This window comes from Helicoverpa armigera, chromosome 12, assembly GCF_030705265.1.
Source record: "Helicoverpa armigera isolate CAAS_96S chromosome 12, ASM3070526v1, whole genome shotgun sequence".
In the NCBI taxonomy this organism is placed as follows: Eukaryota; Metazoa; Arthropoda; class Insecta; order Lepidoptera; family Noctuidae; genus Helicoverpa; species Helicoverpa armigera.
In genome coordinates this window covers 356,062-368,657 of record NC_087131.1, presented here as the reverse complement: position 1 = coordinate 368,657, position 12,596 = coordinate 356,062, and the positions used below count along the sequence as shown (strand labels likewise).

At 38.8% G+C, this 12,596-nt stretch overlaps 1 long non-coding RNA gene across 2 annotated transcripts; it reads right to left on the bottom strand.

The window, feature by feature from the left end:
- Nucleotides 1-3,965: 3,965 nt before the first annotated feature.
- On the bottom strand, nucleotides 3,966-9,073 carry LOC126055230 (uncharacterized). Of its 2 annotated transcripts, none has more exons than XR_010277016.1 (4): nucleotides 9,052-9,073; nucleotides 8,610-8,723; nucleotides 8,398-8,519; nucleotides 3,966-5,374 (listed from the first exon to the last, which is right to left on the bottom strand). It is a non-coding gene; the product is annotated as an uncharacterized LOC126055230 (long non-coding RNA). The 2 variants fall into 2 exon arrangements; XR_010277015.1 differs by lacking the exon at nucleotides 9,052-9,073 and adding an exon at nucleotides 8,851-9,009.
- Between the last annotated feature and the right edge of the window lie 3,523 nt (nucleotides 9,074-12,596).

The window sequence follows — 12,596 nt, the reverse complement described above, 5'->3', positions numbered from 1 at the left end:
CTATTAAATGCCTATTAAATCAAAACATAACTGGGACATAATTTGACTTCTGATCGTACCTTTCGTGTTTCAAGCTCCGAGAATATAAGAACATAGTAAAAAAAAATTATGTAGGTATCAAATATTTCACTCAATAAAAGAGTTAAATTACAAAGCCCAAAATGAAATACCAATGATAACGTAGACCAGCAGAAATAGCAAATAAATTATTGGAACCATTTCAAAATTGATTTCGAGCGTAGAGAGCGAATCAATGGTTGTAAGTCCAAAATGAACAAACGAATATACTTGTACACTGAAATACGAAGCCTTATAAAGATAACCTTCAAAACTTCGTCCGTAAACCAAAGAGAATCACGATCGAAATGATAAACAACTTATTAAAAGTCAATGGCACCAAAGATTTTGCTCAAGATATACTAATTTGTATATCTGTCCGTTTACATTCAAACAAGATGGTATCACTCTGATGAATCGGTTCTAAGACTTTGATTGCCATCACTTTGTAAATTGTAAATTGATTGTTTTGCCTGAACCCTGCCATTAATCTACTCTTTATTAATATTGTTATTGATTTATTGAAGTCACTTAGCGGGTGAATTATCTTTTACAGCGAATTTTACTGTTTTTTCCTAGGAGTTTCTTTGGAGTTTTATTGCCTTATTTTTTGTCCCGGTTGGCAAGTCACTTCGTTATTAAAATATTACTTCTCTTAACATATTCAATAACAAATCCAATCATTTGACTCTATCTATCTCAAAGTAAAAGATTATTATGTAAATACCTAGTCAATTAGCTAGCTACAATATAATAAGTTCAAACCGTAATTAGCAATCAAGAACAATTCCTAGCTTCTATCTCAGACAGGCAGACAATAAACATTTAGACAAGATAAACAATAGGCTTAGACCTCAGACAGTCGCCGCCAACGTTTAAGATTTCAGTCTAAAATTACCATACCTACCTATCACAAATCAAAAGGATGATGGGCAATTTTGTATGAACCCTGGCCTGATAACCAATAAAGTTCTAATGTATATTATATTATTGCTTATACCCTATAGTTACTGAAATAAAACAGTTCATGTCAAGAATCGACCGGAAATAAGTACAATCGGGCAGAAAAGAGTTACACTTTTTGCACCTATTTTTTTTAGTTAAAATAAAATCTATAGTAGAAAAATTCATTGTTTGATGTATTTTCGTCAACCTATCACTTATTGAAATAAGCCTAGGGTACACTATCAATAAAACTCGGTTTTAACTAGGCATAATTGTTTCAATAGCAAAACAAAACATTAAAACTTTTACTTCTACCACCGTATACTATTTCCATTATTGGAGATAGCATTTCCTCGTTCTGCGGCACCAGGATAGTCGGCCCTGGGTTGTCGAATTATTAGAAAATTAGCGACCCACCCCAGCTTCGCGCGGGACAACGGTATTTCCTCACTATTTAACTGATGTTATTACACATACAAACCTTCCTCTTCAGTCACTCTATCTTTGAATATAATTATATATTATACCTAACCTAAACTCCTAGCTTTGTCCACATGGATGATACAGGGGGGCCAGATAGCCGCGAAACGCTTCGAGAAAAGGATGGTACGGCCGTGCCCGCTTGGCTCAGACTTGACTGGGGCACTAATGTGCCCCAGATAATAAAACCGTATCAAAATCCGTTGCGTAGTTTGGAAGAGTTAAGCTTTCAAAGGGACATAGGGATATAATGACTGAAAAAGCGACTTTGTTTTATACTATTTAGTGATACACAAATAAAACTTGAACATAACAAAAATTGAAGTGAATGAATTGAAGGAACGGCGGAATACGTACACCTTACGTTGTGAATACTAACTGTTATTTTTTATATGGACACATGCACCTTCTGTGACACGTCCTGACTGATATTGACAATAATATAATGCACTGCTCCCAAACTAAATGTAGTGGTTCAAATCCATAGTTGTCCTACGCTATCATGTGTCATATCTTCGTTCTCCGGTGGTTTACAATGTTTTGCCCATAATAAAAAATGAAGCTTAGGATATAAGCTATCATTTGATATACAAACGGTTTTTATTGGTTATGCCGGTTAGACGCACCAGAACGGCGAAATACGTACACCATACGTTGTAAATACTACCTGCTAATTTTTTTTTTTTTTTCAATAAAATTGGAAAATATGGGCACAGACACCTTCTGTGACTCGTTCTGACAATTACTGACAATAATAATGCACTTAAACATCCCTCCCATACAAAAATTAAATTATAAATTTAAAAAAACCCCCGACCCAAAAAAAGTACGCAATAATTATGACAAAAGGTTAAAAACGCTAAACCCTATAAAAAGCAAAAAATAACTTTTAACACTACGTAAACTAAATTTTGTCGTGTCGGGAGACCGCTCTAATTCATTACTTTAGACACGTGTTTTTTTTTAAACGAATGTTTTAATTAGGTAGGTATCATTTGATTTATGTAAGTATTTATGAAGGTAAAAAGCGGTCCCCCGACACGTCAAAATTTAGTTTACGTAGTGTTAAAAGTTATTTTTTGCTTTTTATAGGGTTTAGCGTTTTTAACCTTTTGTCATAATTATTGCGTACTTTTTTTGGGTCGGGGGTTTTTTTAAATTTATAATTTAATTTTATTTCATGCTTTTTAAAGGAGCTCCTTAATTTTTCCTTCTTTCATTTAATTTATTTTATCTTAAGATGGGGTCGCTATTTGCGATCTCGGCCAAAGGAAGCTGTTTAACAATCCTCATGACAAACTGGCTCTGGGAGAATTGCACAGATTGAGAAACAATAAAGATTCACCTTTGGACATTTTAGATTTTCAGCAAAAATATAAATCGGTTTATCCGTTTAATTCCGGCATTCCAGGGTTTCATACACCACATCCCATTTCCAGCATCAGGTTCTCGTCAATCAGAAACATGAAGAGAACTCGTCAAGACAAATTCAACGAGCCCAAACTCGATGGGTTTACTAAAAGGCAGTTCAGGGTTACGTCTCCTATCTTCGTGCCCTAACAGCAGACCAGCTCAGTGGTTCCAAAAGACATTAGTGTTTCAAATTTCAGATCCCACATATACGTGCAAGTAAACTGAGCGTGTAACATTCCTATCACATCTAGCAAACGAGCTGATGACCTTGAAGACCTGAACCGATTTCCACCAAACATAGCTAAGAACACTCCCGACTGACATACCTTTTAAACAAAAAAAACCGCATTACAATCGGATCATCCGTTTGGGAGCTACGATGCCACATACACACACACACACACACACACACACACACACACACAGACACGTCAAACTTATAACACCCCGTCGTTTTGCGTCGGGGTTAAAAATATGTAGTGGTTCAAATCCATAGCTGTCCTACGCTATCAAGTGTCATATCTTCGTTCTCCGGTGGTTTACAATGTTTTGCCCATAATAAAAAATGAAGCTTAGGATATAAGCTATCATTTGATATACAAACGGTTTTTATTGGTTATGCCGGTTAGAAGCACCAGAACGGCGAAATACGTACACCATACGTTGTAAATACTACCTGCTAAATATTTTTTTTTTTTCAATAAAATTAGAAAATATGGGCACAGACACCTTCTGTGACTCGTTCTGACAATTATTGACAATAATAATGCACTTAAACATCCCTCCCATACTCAATGAAGTGGTTCAAGTCCATGGGCTGTCCTATGCTATCAGGTGTCATATCTTCGTTCTCCGGTGGTTTACAATGTTTTGCCCATAACAAAAAATGAAGCTTAGGGTATAAGCTATCATTTGATATGCGAATGGTTTTTATTGGATATACCGGCCAATTTTACCCATCATCCTTTAAACACAATCTCTTCTTCAAAAAGGAGTTGACAGCTGACAGCTGTTTCGGCTAAGTCATTTGCAGGACGATTCCCTAATATAAATTGAATTAAAAGTCATAGTGCATCAAAACTTTATTATTGTTTACATTGTGTCAGTCAGCTATACATAGTTTGTAGTGAGAGTGAAATAGTGCGGCCTTGGGCTGAAAATCAACAAATTAAAATACGGTTTTTGGTACAAAGTTATACGGTTACCCGCCAAAATAATTAATTTTGGTGCTGGACGTGAGTCTTGACATCGTTGCCACAGACTATAACAAAGTGCAATCGCCCATCACTAACTGCAGCGCCATCTGTCTCGTGGAGACAAGCTGCTCATTGATCTGTCTAGTGGATCACCAATATCGCCATCTAGTGAGTCGGACCGGAACCACTTGTGATACTTGAACTGTCACAGTCACCAACGATGCCGGGTATCAAATGTGGAGGTTGCTCTCGTTACACCTCGTCGGTAGATGGCGCTAGGTGTGGGAAATGTAAGGTTCTCTACTGTAGAGTATGTGGAGGATTCACTGCAAAAGCCTCCGTTCCTCCCACTTGGCGATGTCTCGAGTGTAAGAAAAACATTGTTAGGGACAACAGAAACGATACCCCTGTCAGAGGCCTCACACATAGTTCTCCAAGCGATGTCGCTGGAATTTCGATCCTGGACTCCAGCTCACCAAGCATAAACGCAACGTCGCTCAATGCCGCCACCACCACCATTCGTGAGTTGTCACCTGTACCTAGCAATGACCTGCACGTAATCCTTCACGAGCTGAGAGCGGTTCGTGCGGAGATACAGGTGTTTAGGAGAGAAATGGAGGTGGAAATGTCGGAGCTTAAGTCCACCTTGAACTGCTGCAGCGCGCGCGTCGACGGTCTAGAGGCCAGGGTAGACGCACTTGAACAGCGTGCTACTTCGAGGCCCACGAACTCCGACAACCTAGGCGTAATAGTGGAAGAGCTGAGGCGAGAGCTCAATGATAGGGACCAGGAGCTACTTGCTAATGATATAGAGGTGTCCAACTTGCCGGAGGAACAAGCGGAAAACCCTACCCATTTAATTAAAGCCTTAGGTCACAAGTTAGGGATCAGCCTGGAAGATCGAGATATCGTCAGTGCAGAGCGTGTAGGTGGCAGGCAGCTCAACGCGACGAACTCAGCGGGACCAACCATATCACGCCCGCGGCCGATAGTCGTGCGCCTTGCTCGCCGAGACCTGCGTGACCAGCTTATGGCGAGCGCGCGAGTGCGACGCGGCGCAACTACGGCGGATCTCGGCATGCCCGGGCCGGCGCAGAGGTTCTTCTTAAACGAGCGGTTGACTAAAGTTAACCGCTTGTTATTTCGTCAAGCACGGGAAGCGGCCAGCGCTCTTGGCTGGAAGTTTGTCTGGACCAAGCAGGGCCGCATCCTCGTCAGGAAGGCGCCGGGGGACAAGGCGCAGAGGATCCGCACGGAGGGGGACTTATCCCGAGTCTTCGGCTCTGAAAATTAAACAGCCTAGCTTAAGTAAAATCTACCTTCGAGTAATTATTTGTTTAAATTTAAACTGGCAAAATGTTTGTTATGACCTTTTTTGCACCGTCCTCAACCATAGACTGCACGCACGCGAAATTTACTCAATACAAATGTCTCATCACTTATCTGCTAAAAATTATTTATTTACATTATATTTACAATTTACATTTACACCTAATTCTAATTATATACATATCATATATTCTTTTAACCCCAACCACTTTCAAATTATATATATTTCACATATAAACATACACTCTACATCGACACACTACTTTATAGGCTGGTACTATCCCTACACTCTCACACATGTAATGCTTGCACCTAATAGTATCTATGGCTCCCAGTAAATACATTAAGTTTGGTCTATTTAATGCGGGATCTCTGGGGACTAAACAGGACGAGTTCTTGATCGCCATGGGTAACCACTCTGTGGACATCATGGCTATCAATGAGACATGGTTACGCAGTGGGGAAGAGGACCGCGCTCCTAGTATCCCCGGGTACAAATTCAAACATATACCACGACCTGTTTCTGTACGAGGAGGGCGTGGCGGGGGTGTGGCTTTTTATATAAGAAATGGTGTAAACGCAAGAGTCAAGGCTCATCCTGAGCACTCGACTGTTGAGCAACTCTGGCTGGGCCTCACAGTTAACAAAAACAGGCTTCTTGTAGGGACTGCGTACCGCCCGCCTTGGCAGGACCTGGAAATATTCCTCGGTGCCATAACTGCCAGTATTAGCGCCTTAGGCCCATATGACAATGTCATATTATTAGGTGACTTAAACGTCAACCTTCTAAATCCTAATAGTTCAAAGACTAGGCAGCTAATGGGTTTTTTCGGCAATTTTAATCTGGTTCAATCTGTCACAACAGCCACACATTTTGTGAACGACAGTTGCTCATTGATAGACATTATATGCACTGATGCTCTCATACGAAATGTCGAAGTGAACCATATCAGTGAGCTTGGTCATCATGCCTTTATCACTTGTGAATCAGTTTTCAGGAAGCCAAAGTGTAAACCTAGGATTGTTAGGTTTCGTCCTCTCGCTGACATCTTGCCAGATTATTTTAAGCAAGACCTGAACGCGATACCATGGTCTGATATTGGAACCTTGGATGACGTTGATGCTATGGTTCAAACATTTAACTCCTACATAACTCAACTTTTCGATCTCCATGCCCCTATGAAGACAAAGACCTATTATAAGCGGCCTACACCGTGGATTACTGACAATATTCGTCTAATGTTCAAGCTTCGAGATGAAGCTAGACAGAGAAGTCGCGAAACAAAGCTCCCAAACCACAGGCAGTACTATCTGGATCTAAAGCATGAGTCAGCAGCCGCTTTAGTGAGGGAAAAGACCGCATATTTTACAAAAAACATCAATGAGCTAAGTAAAGATCCCAAACTATTATGGCAGAATTTAAAATCAGATGTTCTTCCTGACCATAAAGATAAGCGGCTGCCAAGTCATTTTGATAATCCGGATAGTATAAATGCGGCATTCTTGACTGTACCAGGGAATTGTAGCGACAATATCTCATTGAACAACTACTTTAACTCGCGTAGGTATAGTCCAGCCAGGTTTTCCCTTTCTGGTACCAATCCGGAGACTGTTTTGGGGATAATCAAGAGACTGGGGTCAAGAGCTCTGGGAGTTGATGGTATCAGTCTGGACATGTTGACACTCACACTGCCAAACACCCTGCAAGTCATCACTGATATCATCAACAAGTCCATAGAAACTCATACATTCCCCAGCCTTTGGAGACGTGCTATTGTTTGCCCTATTCCCAAAATAAGTGACCCTGTAAATATGAAAGACCTTAGACCTATAAGCATCCTGCCTTGCCTCTCTAAAATTCTAGAGCGTGTGGTATACCTCCAGGTAATAGAATACCTGGAGGCAAACAACATATTACCCGAGTTACAGTCAGGATTCCGCAAGGGTAGAGGGACTGCAACTGCGTTGATGGATGTAGTGGGTAATATTCTGGAGGCACGCGACCGGGGGGAGGGGTCAATCCTTGTCTTGCTGGACTTTTCACGTGCTTTTGACGCTATTAATACCAGTCTACTGCTGTCCAAGTTAACTTATTATGGTTTTGACGGTGCTGCGGTGGATTGGTTTAGTAGCTATCTCACGGACAGGTCCCAGCTCGTGCAAATCAACAAAGAGGACGGTACTACCATCTCATCCCTTCCACTCCCGGTGACTAGGGGAGTTCCACAGGGTTCGATATTGGGCCCATTATTGTACATCCTCTATAGCGCTGATGTAGCCAAATCCCTTATGAGCTGCAGATATCACATGTATGCAGATGATATTCAGCTGTATACATCCTGCAAGAGGGATAATGTGGTAGCTGCAGTTCAAAGGATAAATGAGGATCTGCAGCGGATAGTGACTTGGTCGGAGGGGAATTGTTTGCTGCTTAACCCCCTTAAGTCCAAGTTTATGGTGCTAGGAACAAAAAAACAGGTCACCAATATATTAACTGCCAAGCCTGAGATAGTCATTAATGGGGAAAAAATTGAACGGGTAGAACAAGCGTGTAGTCTGGGCCTAATCTTGGATCCGGAGCTGCACTTCGAGGCTCACATAAATAATACAGTTAGAAACTGTTTCTACAGACTGAAGGTACTATATGGTATCCGTAATTTTCTTAGCCTACCTCTTAGGAAACAACTTGTTGACACTCTAGTCCTATCTAAGCTAAATTACTGTGATACTGTATACGGGCCTTGCCTGCTTGCTAGGACAGATAGGTTGATTCAGCGGGTTCAGAATGCCTGTGTCAGATTCTGCATTAAAGTCCCTCGCAGACACCATGTTACACCATACACCAACGAAATTAAAATGCTAAAAATGGCTGCCAGGCGTAAACTACATCTTGCTAGCCTAATGTTTGGTATCACTTCAACCCACAAGCCACACTATCTATATGAAAAACTCATATGGAAGGAAACATGTTACGGACATGGTCTTCGCTCCATAGTTGCTCCGCTGAAGGTTCCTTCTCACAAAACTGCAGCTTTCAGGGGCAGCTTCAAATTTGCAGCCACACACTGCTGGAACGACCTCCCACCACCTTTAAGGGGCCTGAAAACAATTAAAACATTTAAATCCCAACTAAAAAACAAATTGTTACAAGCTCAATTATCCCTATAATAAAGGAATTTAGCTGCACACCTCAGAGCTATGGCCCAAAGCCCTTGCTGGGATCCCCGGCAATGTAGTGGTGCGGTTTTGCTGCCTCCTGTCTGCTTCACTTCATATACATACGAAGCATTGTCATTTCTGGACCTGTAATAATTTCTTTAAATTAATTTCAATTCTATATTACTTTATTTTATCAATTTTTATTTTTATTAATTTTTTTTTTTTTTGACATTGCTTCTCGCTATTTCGAATTATTTCAATTTTTAGTTACCTCGGATTGTCCTTGAAACGCTTTACACACACTGCTCCGCATGGTCATCCTCTATGCTACCGGATTCCTATTATTTGGTCGTCCCACACCACACTAATAGTATATTCATATCCACTCACAATTATACAACACAATAACACATATTACACTATTTACATCACTTGATACACATAATATTGCATAATAACATATCTCACACACATGTAATTGGCCGGGTTAACCTGATCTTTGACACATGACACTTACCGCGCTGTCTATGGTTCGAGACGCTCATTGGTCGACTATTTTAATTTTTCGCTCTTTTTTTGTCTATGTCCTATGTCTGATATTCTCATATTGTGTTATATTTTGTTTTTAGTTTGTGTTCTTCTGTTTAGTTTACATCGTTCTTGTAACTGTTTAAATTTACATTACTTTTATATTTATGTATTTATTTATTTAGTGTATTTATGCCGAAACAGCGTTAAAGTTTTGTAGTTCCGGCTAGGACGCGTGGTGGGTCAGCGCTGAAAACCAGCGCTGTTGTCTCGTGCCTGCGTGCGCGAGATACAGCATTTATGCTGAGCGCTGTCCCTTTCACGCACGAGTGACGCAATTGCAGCGTTTTCTTCCTTTTTATGTTCACTGTATTGTTTGTTTTGTGCCATATTTATTTATTTGTTTCTTGCGTCATTCGTGTGTTCGAAATAAATGGATTTTCTTTCTTTCTTTCTTCTAAAATATGAAGCTTGTAGCTTCTAAACTGTTGTTTGATATTTGAGGAAAATTGCTCTTTAAATATACGCCCTTTATAATTTATAACAATAGGGGCAGAACTCCCCTACTTTTCCCCTAGAGGGGTAGGCCCAAAGTGTACATTAACGTAAATGGGTATAAATAAAATTTGGTGCGTATTACTTGCCGCCAAGGATGAGTAATAAATACTTGTAATACATAATTTCACACATGAGCTCCCGAGGGCTATGTAGATTGCTTTTGTCTGAAAAATATGAGTTTATTTGTTTTTCCTTCATATCCAAAGTTATTTAAGGGGAAAATGCACATAAAACCATGCAACATATTCCTAAACAGACAAGCCAACAAACAATAAACAGAGCACGCTTCGATCGACAAATATTCGCAACTAAAACTGCAATTCAATCGAATATATCATTTTTACAGCAGTTGCTAACTAAAAATTGATAAACGCTCCAATTGTGCTAGGGTTGTCAAAAAACAAACGAATTTGATTCTGTTAAATAAACAAAACATTTGACTTTTGACAAGATCTTTTTCAGCAAAACTTTATGAAATTGAACGAGGAGCTTTTTGCCTATTTTTGTCTGAAATTAAAAGAAAAAAGCTTGTACTCGGTTCTCTGTAACTCGTAACTGTAACTTGGTTCAGCCACTTTAACCTATCACCGTCTCCGCTTTAGGTACACCTATAACTGTGCCAAATTTAAATTTCCTTTTAGCCTGAAAATAAAACAAATAAACACAAACTTTCGAACTATAACCATTCTTATGGATTTGTCCTTACAAAAGGGACTTTTTAACAGTTTTTCTCTCAACACCAGCCCTAACTGCATTGGTTAGGCACGCGTATACCGGATAATTGTTAACCGGACGCGCGTGTTATTATCGTTTTAACTCCAATTTACAATCACATGCATCGCATCGGTCTGAACAGTACGACTTTCATTTATATTCTGCACTATTTCTGTATTTTTTTGTGAATTTTTAAACGCCTGCATGGACTTTGTGTTACGGTGATAAAAGCTAATGGTAATTATTGTATGTTATGTTAAAAATGTTGTTTTTTCGTATCTGCAATTCTTTTGTTAAGCTTTTAATATAACTGCATGCGTCAAATCTATACGTTATGTGTTTATATGTACCTACTCAAGAATGTCGGTTTCATTTTGATTTTATTAACAAACATATATTTAACTGAACAAATGAACTCTTCTTGTTCTGAAATCAAGTGTCGGCGTCGTAAACCTGAAAAATATTAAAGAAAAAAAAAATGTAAATACTGGAATGTAAATGAGGAAGTTTATGTATACATTTTCCTGTACGGACAGACAGGTTGATTTTAAGAGTTCCCCAACTTAATGAAAACGAACTCATCTCGCTCGCAAATTGTTATTAACTCGGCAAACTTACTTAACTAAGGTTATTATTAAAAGCAACTTAGTCGAGTTATTTTTTTTAACGATCGTTACCTTACCGTGGTCCACATTTTTTAATAGTAATTAAAAATTCATTGGCGTCCATTACAGTTTTAATGGTAATGTAATAAATTTTTATAAGCGACGATGTGAAAATAAAGTAATTGCTCTACTGTACTTCAAAGGGATTTTTTTAGTACTTCCCACATAAAACGCGGGAGGACGGATTTTTATGTTAATTGTTATACAAAATTGTTTTATTTATGGAGCACTTAATGTCTTATCATATTTATGCTGAGTCACACTTTTTAGATAATTGTTTGTGATAGCGTGGAATGTGTCTATCAAAGTTATTGTTGAAAAACCGGCCAAGTGCGATTCGGACTCGAGTCGTAGGGTCCCATTCCATTACATATCCATAACTATATATACGTACAGCAGTCTTAGTAGAATGGTCTTCTACCCTTTAGTTAAAAATCCCTAATGATCCTTTTTTTCATTATATACATTATCTAGTAGGTAAGTGGTACACGCTGATTGTTACAAAATACAAGCACACAAACAATCAAACATTTTGAAACAACACCAGAAACTAACCAGTCATAATTCGTTCCCCATCGGCTGTAGCACCGATGTTGCACAAGTGCATCCACGCTGCACATCAATCGAGGTAATAAGTGGCAGATGAATTGCATCGGCGCGGCGCGTCAAAGCTACGCTGCGATATTAAATGCTAGGGATGGGCTGACCACAACGTATGGTGAAGTTTGAGGTAGGTATATCGAATACTAGCTGGGTCCTGTAGTTTTATCTATAAAGCCCGGGAAAAGTCCTCGGGACACCGGGTCAAATTAAATCTTCTATTTAATTTAATCTATTTTTTTTTGAATTTTATCTATGCCTCTTCTCTATAGTAAAGGACTTTTCAAATCGTTTCAGTAGTTTCGGAGTTTTAACAGTAGGAGTATTAGTAAGTTTTTTAGAAATATTTATTTATTGAAAAAATCTTAAATGGCATTTTTTTATATTTCAACAATGACCGTCGTAGTTCTCAAAAGATGCAAAAGTATATTCCACCTTAAGAGTCTTACAATAATAACGCAACGAGCTATAACACTTATAGAAATATAATAATCAATTTCCATTTACACCGCAAATTAATCCCCAAAATCACCATACCCAATATCGATAGTAAGCGCATCACTATAATAAGAGCATAACGTAATTTTCGCATCGATACCGGCGCGTATCGAGTCGACGCAAATCTGTTTCAGTGTAATTATCAGTGACAGCACTATGGTTTCAAGTGATAGGCTTTAATTCCATTTCAAAATCATTTGCTATTCAAATGGGTGAGCCAGATTTTGATTTTGATTCAAAATTGCTTTATAATCTCTTTGTAAACGTAAGTAGGTTTTGATAGAAATATAACAATAATTAAGTGTTTTGTCCTTTTCAGGTACGTATTGACTTCCAGAGATCACCACGTCATGTAAGTAGCTACACACAAACCAAATAATTCCTTATAACTTTCGTCAGTATTATTTTAAACTGAGTTAGAAAGTTCAGTATAAAACACAGCAGCACTATAAAT